The sequence below is a fragment of the Balaenoptera ricei genome, chromosome 1, assembly GCF_028023285.1.
Source record: "Balaenoptera ricei isolate mBalRic1 chromosome 1, mBalRic1.hap2, whole genome shotgun sequence".
Classification (NCBI taxonomy): domain Eukaryota; kingdom Metazoa; phylum Chordata; class Mammalia; order Artiodactyla; family Balaenopteridae; genus Balaenoptera; species Balaenoptera ricei.
The window spans coordinates 7,517,064-7,527,632 of record NC_082639.1 but is presented as its reverse complement, the minus strand read 5'-3'; the positions used below and the strand labels follow the sequence as shown (position 1 = coordinate 7,527,632).

The following is a 10,569-nucleotide window of genomic DNA, read 5'->3' as shown; positions in this document are numbered from 1 at the left end:
TTCTCAGTCCCCGGCTCAACTGGAATCCCCGCCTTCTGGCTGAGTTAACCAATGACAGCCACAGGGTGTTCCTGGCCACGCCCACAACATCATCAGGTCACGCCCCCGGCGCGCGGCCACCCCGGGGCGTTGCCGTGGCCGCGCCTCCGCCGCCCGAGCGGAGCCAGATGCCGCCCCCTCCGCCGGTCCCTCCCCCGGCGGCCTGGCGCCTCCCTCCCTCCCCGCCGCGGTGACTCACTGAGCGGGAGGCGGAGGCTGAGGCGGCCGCTCCCGCTGCTGCTGCCGTTGCTGCTGCTGCTGCTGCCGCCGCGGCTGCTCGGGCTGTGCGCGCCCCGGAACAGGCCGCCGCGCGCCGCTCTCGGACCCGCAGCCCCCGCCCGCCCGGCCGGGTCGGGCGGCCCAGGTAAGCGCCGAGGCCGGCCCTCGCCCGCAGCGCCTGGGCCCGCGCCGCGCCGGGGCTCGGGGGAGCCGCCGGCCCTTTGTCTCTCGGGGAGGGGCCGTGGAGGGCGCCCCCGACCCCGCTCGGACCCACCGGCCGGACCCCCGGCACGGCGCCCTGGTCTGGGCCGGGCCTCCTGCCCCACCTGGCCCCCGCTGCTCCTGCCGCTCGCCGCCCCCGCCCCCGCGGCAGACCACCATCCAGCGGTCCTCAACCCCCCTTACCCCGGGGGTCGCCTCCACAGGTGTCCGAGCCATCCACTCTGTTGCTCACCCCACCGCGTCGGCGGAGTTGTCACCGTCTATCGGCACTCCAGGTCCCGTGCCCTCTTGTCTTCCCTCACCTGCGCCCTGCTCTCAGCATCCTGACCCTCTGTATAGAGCTCTCCCATATTTTCCCAAACTAAATGCTGCCAAGGTCTGGTCACTGGGCCACGGTTCCTCTCCTTAGTCTGGTTGAACTGTCGTGTCCCCATCCCACCTCTCCTAGTGAGTGTTCCTAGACGGTGCACGTTGTAGGCATAGGTCTCACCTGTATGGCAGGCGTGTGTATGTGAACCTGCAAGGTTAACCACTCAGAGCCCCAGACTGCACTTCTCGGCTCCTTTCCATCATCCCCACCCCGACCACTTTCCTTTCTCTTGAACCTGGTAACCGAGACACTTAGGTCTGATACCCAACCTCTGTTAGGCCCCGCATGCCTGCCTCTCTCGTGTGTGCTGAACTTGTCTGAGCAGTACCTGCTGTCAGGTTAGCCCCTGGGAAGGCCCAGGAGGCCTGTGTTGGCCGCAGATGAAGAGTTTTATGAATAATGAGATGTGAGGCTGGCAGCACCTCCTATCTGAGGATCTAAGTACACTATAGCTGTTAATTACTTTGTCTCCTGTCACTCACACTACTTAGGGAAGTGTGCCTGGCCAACGGCTGGGTAAATTGAGGCACCGGGTGTGTGGGCAAGGGACCTGGAGGCAAGTCAGAGTTTGTCCTGTGGTTCTGCTCCCAAGTGTCTTGGCTCTTAGCTCCCTGCTACAACTACTGGGCTCTGGTTCCTGGCTTTAGACTCTAAGTGATACTGATCTCTTGGGCCATTAAAGTGTCCAGAGAGACCAAGTTTCCTTTGATTTAAAGCAGGACTTTGAATTATAAATAAAGGTGCTGGCTGTTAAATGCCAGTGTGTCATTCATGGTTTCCTGGTGGAGTGAGTGGTCCTTGTATATGTGTCAGGCAGCATTCCAAGCACCGGGGGCTACAGTGGTGAAGAGAGACACAGCCCCTGCCCTCCTGTAGCTGACCTTCTGAAGAGGAGGGATTAAACAAGTTAAGTGGACAAAATAATTTTAGTCATGGTAAGTGCTGTGAAGGTGGGAAGAGCCATTTTGGATTTTATTCCAAGTGCAGTTAGAAACCACTGGAGGATTTTAAGTAAAGAGGTGATAAGATCATTCTGGCTGCTATATTGAGGCTGGATTGTAAGGAGCAGGGGTAAGAGCAGGGATACTAATTGGGAGACAGACTATTGCCGCTGCCGGGCAAGGGATGATGGTGGCTTGGACCAGAGTAGGGGTAGCAGAACTGAAGAGGTAAAACCAGTCTGCTCCCCCTGAGAGAGGCTGAGAGCTTTAAAGCAAAACTTCAGGGAACACCAACTTCGATTTATACGTCTGGCAGAGAATTTCTAGACCTGACCATGCTCAGGTTTAGCTCAGCAAACCTTGCTCAGCACCTGCTGTGGGCCAGGTACTGTGCTAAACTCTAGAGGTACTGATTTGAACAGGGTGAATAGGGAACCGTCTCCACGTTCTAACAAGGTGCTCACAGAAACGTCACCCACCCCCTCCTTGAGGGAAGAGGGTTTGTAGGCTTAAAAATCAGTTCGAGGTGGAGGAGGGCAGAACACACTGGGCTTCATTCCCACATCCGGCTGCATTATTTAAATGAGAGCGTTATTGCCCTGCCTCTGCTGTAAGATGTTGCCCAAAGATATTGGGACTGATCTCATGGTGGGTGGGAGAACAGCTCAGTGGCCATGAACTTGAACCATTAACCAGAATAAAACTTGATCTCCATGCTGCTCCAAGTCTGTGCTGTCAGAACATGTCCGAGCTAAAGGACCGTGGGTCCGGGCCCCTCTTACAGTTGGGCACCTGTGGTCCCTAGAGAGTAACTCTCTTGAAATCCCGTAGCAGTTTGTACATTTGCTGACGGCACCCGTCACTTTCTACGTCTCTTTCAGCTTCATGTGCACTTGCATGACCCTAAGCTTTCTGAGGCCAGGGTCTCTATTGGATTCAGCTTTTCCATCCCTCACAGCATCTAGATCCTGCCCCGAAAGTACACTCATCAAGTACCGGTTGACTTGCCTGGGTGTCTCACAGCACCTAGAACTAGAGCCCAGGAATCCTGACCCTGTCCATGTCTTTTCATTAGATTCCTCCTCAACCAGAGTGCACCATGGGGGTGAACCCAGCAGACTCCGTGTCACTGAGCTCACAGCCCTTCCTTGATGGGTCTCCTCTCTCTCCAGCTCTGCCTACAAGGAACAGCTGCTGAGGGTGCTGACCAAGTAGTTTCTCGACACTCGGCAGATAGGAAGCATAGCTCTTAATCAGAGCATGGACTTCCTACCAAGACTATCTGGGTGTGGATCTTGGTTCTGCCATCATGAGCTTTGTGACCTTCAGCAAGTAACTTAACCTCCCTGTGCCTCAGTTTCCCCATCTATAAATATTAATACTTCCTTCATGGAGTTGTTGGGAGGCTTAAATTAAGTAATACCTATTAGATGCTTAGAACAGCACTGAGCACTGTGATGTGGCTTGGTTGAAGTCGTAGCTGTTATTTCACCATTATTTATTTATCTGCTTTTTATCTCCCATCAGAATTCAAGCTCTTTTAGGGCAGAGATTTTGTCTTTTTTTTTTTTTTTTTTTGGTCTACAGTTAGACTTTGTAGGCACTCAATAAATATTTCTTAAATTGAATGGCTTATTGAACACCTATTGTGTGCCAGGCACTGTTGTAGATGCTGGGGCTATAGCCAAGAACAAGATCACCAAGTTGCATGATCTAATGAAGTTTACATTCTAGTGGGAGAGACAGACGGTAAACAAGTATACAAGTGAACAAAATAATGTAGGATGGTGAAAAGAGATGCAGGGAGAATAAAACAAGGCAATGAGATGGAGAGTGCCTGGGTCATAACTTTAGCGAGCTCTGAGGATGTAACTTTGACTGGAGACCCAGCTGATGGGCAGAGAGGACAGTAGAAGCAAGAAGCCTATGGCGGCTGGACTTGCTGAGTGAGGAGCTGGTAGGAGTTGGATCTGTGGCCACGGTGAGGAGTTTAGATTTTACTCTTCAATTCTGAGCAGTGGGAAGTCACTGCACAGGAACCTTTCCTGGGGATGGTCCATCCTTGGAGAAAGACTCGGACACTTGGAAGAGCAGTGAGCAGGCTCTCCTTGTCCTGGGAAGGCTTTTGGAGGGCAGCAGTGTTGCATTTATTCCCCTCAGGTTTCTCATGTCTCTGGCCTAGGTACCCAGGAGATATGGGAGCCATCAGCTAGCTTGAGGAAGGTCCAGGTGTGTGTGTCTGTGTGTCCTGCAGATTCCATCAAGCCATCTTTCTCCCCTGAGTATGTAGGTAATCGGTCAGTGTTTCTTGAGTTGAATGAATGAGCATCGCCAGCTCTTAGAATCTTGTCCTGTACAGAGGCTTGTCCTATGTTCTCTGCATAAGGAAGTCTTCTTGTCATGGTAGTGACTCTGGCATAACCTTGGAGTTTTGCTGCTGTTCTTATGTGCATCAAGGACCTCCACACATCTGTATGTTACAGTGTCTTCACAGTGTTTTGTTTTGTTTTGTTTCTTTGGCTGCACCGCTCGGCTTTCAGGGTCTTAGTTCCCTGACCAGGGATTGAACCAGGCCCTCGGCAGTGAGAGCACAAGAGTCCTAACCGCTGGACCGCCAGGGAATTTCCTGTCACAGTGTCTTTTTTTTTTTTTAACATCTTTATTGGAGTGTAATTGCTTTACAATGGTGTGGTAGTTTCTGCTTTATAACAAAGTGAATCAGTTATACATATACATATATCCCCATATCTCTTCCCTCTTGCATCTCCCTCCCTCCCACCCTCCCCATCCCACCCCTCTAGGTGGTCACAAAGCACCTGAGCTGATCTCCCTGTGCTATGCGGTTGCTTCCCACTAGCTATCTATTTTACGTTTGGTAGTGTATATATGTCCATGCCACTCTCTCACTTTGTCACATCTTACCCTTCCCCCTCCCCATATCCTCAAGTCCATTCTCTAGTAGGTCTGTGTCTTTATTCTCGTCTTGCCGCTAGGTTCTTCATGACCTTTTTTTTTTTTTCCTTAGATTCCATATATATGTGTTAGCATACTGTATTTGTTTTTCTCTTTCTGACTTACTTCACTCTGTATGACAGACTCTAACTCCATCCACCTCACTACAAATAACTCCATTTCGTTTCTTTTTATGGCTGAGTAATATTCCATTGTATATATGTGCCACATCTTCTTTATCCATTCATCTGTCGATGGACACTTAGGTTGCTTCCATGTCCTGGCTACTGTAAACAGAGCTGCAATGAACATTTTGGTACATGACTCTTTTTGAATGATGGTTTTCTCAGGGTGTATGTCACAGTGTCTTTGTTGGAAGTATACCAAGATTGACTGGGCAGCTTTCCTCCCCCCTGACCCCATCCCCATTTCTCCTCCAGCCCCCTGCTGAGTACCACCAGGCCACACTGTCACCTCTGAACACTTCCTGTATCATTATTTGATCTACACTCCTGCACATCACTTGATCCAAGTATGGTGGTACCTAGAAAGCATTGGCTGTCTTTAGTCTGGGCTGAGTGGAGTTGGGAAGCTCAGCAGAAATGGCGTTTCAAACCCAGGAGTTCAACTCACCAGGAATCCAAAGTTGGCCTCTTCAGACTGAGGGCAGTTGGCCAGCCTTTCACATCCTCACTCAGGCATCCCCTTGTCTGTCAGTGTCCGTGATGCCAACCTGCTCTGCTAACCTTGAGAGGCCAGTGAGAGTTGGTAGGAATCAAATAGGACTTTTGTGCTGCAAGTCACTCTCAGGGTTCTGGCGCATTTCGGTGGCCGAATCGGAAATGCTTGTTAGTCACGTGTCGCCTGTCTCCTTGTAAAAACTAAACGCGAAGTGGGTGCAACCTTTTTCTCTTGTTATTTTTTTTTTTTTTTTTTTTTTAATTAAGAGAGTGATATGTACTCATTTAGAAAATGAGAAAATGAATGATGACGTTTTCTATACTTTTTCTCATTTAGTCTTCACTGTAGTTTCTGAGATAAGTAGCATTATTACCATTTTGCATATTCAGAAGCTGAGGCCTGGAAAGGTTAAGTACAATAAGCTGTTTGAAGTGAAGATAGTTGGGAACAAAGTCAAGATTCAGACCCAGTCGGTGGGACTCCTGTGTGTGAGTTCTGGGCACCATATTAGATGCTGCCTTTCAGCAGAAACAACAGAGAAGAAAAGACATCTCCCCTAAGCCCAGCGTGGGTGACATTGTGAGGGTGGCCAGAGTTAGCGCACAGGCTGCTGCAAAGGTTTGAATCCTATGCCTTTTCCCTGTCTCATCTGACCTTGGGCAAACTAAGTAACCTCCCTTTGCCTTACTTTCCTCAATTGTAAATGGGGATAATGATCCTTGTGCCTTAATAGCTCCCAGGGGCATTATGATGTTTGGGCCAAAGTGCTTTTGAACTTCTGTTATGAAAGGGCACTGAGCCCCAACTGCTGTTATAGTCTGTTATTAAGGACCTATTATGTTCCTGATCCTCCACAGAGCCTTGTTACAGGGGGAAGACAACAGTCCCCAGAGGGAAGGGTGTCCTTCTGTGGTGGGCATAGCTGGAACAAACATCGTTTTCCTCCTTCCAAAGTTTCTTAAGGATTGAAGGTCATGAAAGTTTCTCCATTTTTCATGTTCGTGTTGTTCTGTAGAAGCTTCTGGAAGCAGGCGTGTAAACTGCATCGTAACAGGTTCGAGGACCATTGATGGCAGGGCAGAGAGGGGGGTTATAGGGGTTGGTTTTAATCCCAGCTGTGATGTCTTTGTAATGTAAACCAAGAACACAGAAATAACAAGAAGTGATGATTATCTTCCATTCATCCTTCCTTTCCTCCTTCCTTCTAATGACTCACTGATTCAAGTAATAAATATTTACTGAACTTTTATTAGGATCTGGGCCCCTGGTAGGCCCTGGGAATACTGTGGTGAGCAGGGTAGAATTAGCTCTTATCATACAAAACTTATAGTCTAGGGCCAAGAGGCTTATTATCTAGTTGGAGTCGTGTGAATAAAGCAAGAACATGTTGGTGAGTGTTCTGAACTCTCAGGAGGAGAGTCAGGATATAATTTCCAGATGTCCACATCAGCCGCATGGGTACCTGCCCTGGACGGACATTACCGTGGAGGGTTGTGTGTGGCTTCCCAGAAGAGCAGGGGAAGAGTTAGTAGATTAGAGCCCTTGTGTGTCACACTTAACAAAAGCTGTGCTAGTGTGGGCATCTGTAGAAACAATTAGCACCTTGGCAGTCCCAGTTAGTAAGAACTACATTTCCACTTAAAGGCTTATTAACCCTTTGTTACCCGAGTTCAAGTCAGGGAAGAATGATCATGGCATTGAGCTCTTTCCACAGTTTTTTAAAAAATAAATTTTATTTATTTATTTATTTATTTTTGGCTGCGTTGGGTCTTTGTTGCTGCGCGCGGGCTTTCTCTAGTTGCGGTGAGCGGGGGCTACTCTTCGTTGCGGTGCGTGGGCTTCTTGTTGCAGTGGCTTCTCTTGTTGCGGAGCATGGGCTCTAGGCGTGCGGGTTTCAGTAGTTGTGGCACGTGGGCTCCGTAGTTGTGGCGCACGGGCTTAGTTGCTCTGCGGCATGTGGGATCTTCCCGGAGCAGGGCTCGAACCCGTGTCCCCTGCATTGGCAGGTGGATTCTTAACCACTGTGCCACCAGGGAAGTCCCCACAGCTTTCTGAAGTTATGCCATCAATCCAGTGCCTTTCTTATGAGAAGACCATCAGCGCTTGTCTCTCCGGAGTTCCCTCCCTGCCTGACAGGTCTCCCTTGGCCAACTTTGGAAAGCAGGCATACGGCGGCAGGCAGGCTGTGGGGCTGGCTGCATCAGTGCTCTCGGCATGATGCCAGGGACACCTGTGTCTGTGAGCCCCCGTTGGGGTCAGTTTATGCAGAGTGTGGTGGGGGAGGGTTCTTTCTTCCCCAGGTTTGCCCAGCCACAGGCCTCGGGATCCCTCCAAAGAGTGCGGTCAGGGAGGCCCAGCAGTTTCTGCAAAAGCACCCAGTGTTCTTCCACTCGCCCTCAGGCCAGGGCTGGGGTGGAGAGGGCACAGGGCTGACAGAGGTGCCTGCCCACATCCAGAGTGAGAGGAAGGTGCCAGGACAGGGCTCCGCTCCCGGGCAATGTTACTTTCACCAGCCCCTGCAGTGTCACTGCCTTCCTGGTGCTGACCAGCTGCCCCTTCAGTCTGGAGGGCCTCAGAACCATCCAGCATCCGATCAGGAGGAAAAGGCTGGCCTGGCGAGGAGACCAGGTCACTCAGTGCCCCTGGACTTGTTCATGTGTGGTCGGAGCCCACGGTGATGCCGGTTCAGCTGGGAGAATGTGACCCACTTCCATATCCTCTCCCACGTGGAGAGCTGGGTGGGAGGCTTTTGCAGACCAGCTCCAGTTAAGGCTTTTTCAGCCTGAGTATCTCCTGAGTATCCAACCCACATGTTTCCTGCTGCTGGAATCCTGTGGTCCGTGTCCCTGAACTGAATAACAACTCCAAAACAGATGAAATTACCGCCTTGTTGTTCTGCAGTTCTGGCTTCCGCAAGCGGGGCTTCCTTGGGGGGTCAGGGTCCCTTTTGGATTCAGACACCTTTCACAGTGTGGGCCTTGTTCTTGTTCACAGTGTGCCACCCTTGTTCTTCCGGCTAAATCACCTGGCAAACCAGGGGCCCAGTTTCCAAAGAGATGGGTTAGCCTTGACCTCCCTGCCCAGACCAAGGTCTCCCTGCCCCCTGCCCCAGGCAGCCCTGGCTTCCGACCGATCCATCCTGACCCTTGTCCTCACAGTATGTCCTTCTGCTGCAGGAATATGAACTAAAATGTGTTTCGGACCCTCTAGGTTTCTTCCATTCTCTCCAGGTAGAGGACATTTGAATGATTTTCCATTTATAATTTTATGTTTCTCATGCGGCGGGGCTGGGGGGAGCGGGGGGTGGAGGAAGACAGTTTAAACACACGAGGCTGTGGGTGCTGCCAAGATAATCTGGAGTTTTTGTGTTTTTTTTAATTTTTATTTATTTATTTTTGGCTGTGTTGGGTCTTCGTTTCTGTGCGAGGGCTTCCTCTAGTTGCGGCGAGCGGGGGCCACTCTTCATCGCGGTGCGCGGGCCTCTCACTGTCGCGGCCTCTCTTGTTGCGGAGCACAGGCTCCAGACGCGCAGGCTCAGCAGTTGTGACTCACGGGCCTAGTTGCTCCGCGGCATGTAGGATCTTCCCAGACCAGGGCTCGAACCCGTGTCCCCTGCATTGGCAGGCAGATTCTCAACCTCTCTGCCACCAGGGAAGCCCCGGCCGGCAGATTCTTAACCACTGCGCCACCAAGGAAGTCCAATTTTTTTTTTTGTTTTGTTTGGTTGCAGGAGCTCAGTTCCCTGACCAGGGATTGAACCTGGGCCACAGCAGTGAAAGTACCGAATCTTCTTTTTTTTAATTTATTTATTTGGCTGCTCCAGGTCTTAGTTGTGGCACGTGGGATCTTTAGTTGCGGCACGTGGGATCTTTAGTTGCGGCATGCATGCGGGATCTTAGTTCCCTGACCAGGAATCGAACTCAGGCTCCCTGCATTGGGAGCATGGAGTCTTAGCCACTGAACCAGCAGGGAAGTCCCGAAAGTGCCGAATCTTAACCACTAGAGCACCAGGGAACTCCCTCTCTTTCATTGCTATTAAGAAGCAGTATTTTCCTACATGTATCTTTATGCTTTTGTCTGTTTATAGGATAAATCCCTACAGTCTTAGTTGCTACAGCAAAGGGTGCATGTGTTTAAATGTTTAGTATTTTGCCAGGTTGCCCTCCATGGACTTGGTGACCTTTTATGTGCCCACCAAAATTGTGCAAGAACACCTGTTTTCCCCCATACCTTGGCAGAAGTTGATTTGTTGCTAATCTGATAGGTGAGAAGTGGTATATCATAGTTTTAATTTGTATTTCCTGATAAGGAAATAGAGCATCATTTCACATCATTAAGAGCAATCTGTTATGTCATTTGCCCATTTCTTTCTTGGGTTGGCAGTCTTCTTCTTGTTGATCTACAGGTGTTCTTTATATATTAAGGCAGTTTGTCCCATGGCTGTGATATTTGTTGCACGTATTTCCCCAATTTGTCATTGTTCTTTCGATTATATTGTTTTATCCATGTAGAGTTTTGATTTTTATGTAATCAGATTTTAACATCTTTTATTTTGTAACTTACAGATTTCATTTCGTATTATTTCCTTCTCCCACTGTTTTCTTTTAATATACTTACTATTTTGTACTTTGCTCCATAACTGAGTGATCCACAAACCCAGCCTCACCAGAAGCGGGGCAGGTTGGCATTGTGTGCCTCCAGTGGGGTGTGGACAACGTCAGCTACAATTGTTTCTCACCAAAATGTTTACCCTTACTCCAATTCTAAGGACAACCAGACTAATAGTCAGTGGTCCTGGACTCTAAAAAAATGTTAATGTCGTGATAGACAAAGAAAAGCTAGTGAACACTCTAGGCTAAGGGAGAGGAAAGAGCTTGGGAACCTAGTGAAGTTGAGATCTTCAGTTGGATCCTAGATTAAAAACCAGTGCAGGCCAAAGTGAGGGGCGTGGTTGGGAAATTTGGATGTGGGCTGTACATCAGAGAACACTGCTGGGTCACTAGTAAATTCCTTGGGGCTGAAAATAGTATTGGGATAATGTCAGAGCATGGCCTTAGGAGATGCAAAGTATCTGATACCTGCAACTCGCTTTTTTTTTTTTTTTTTAATAAGGGCAGCGCTTCAGCTTTCTTTTTTTTTTTTTAA

General features: G+C 49.7%; 1 protein-coding gene across 2 annotated transcripts in view; it reads left to right on the top strand.

The window, feature by feature from the left end:
- Positions 1-229: 229 nt before the first annotated feature.
- The window catches only part of CTNNBIP1 (catenin beta interacting protein 1), a 51,653-nt gene continuing 41,313 nt past the window's right edge, over positions 230-10,569 (top strand). For both annotated transcript variants that reach the window (XM_059912396.1, XM_059912405.1), the window contains exon 1: positions 230-403. The gene's annotated coding sequence lies outside the window, so the exon portion shown is untranslated. The remainder of the gene's footprint in view (positions 404-10,569) is intronic.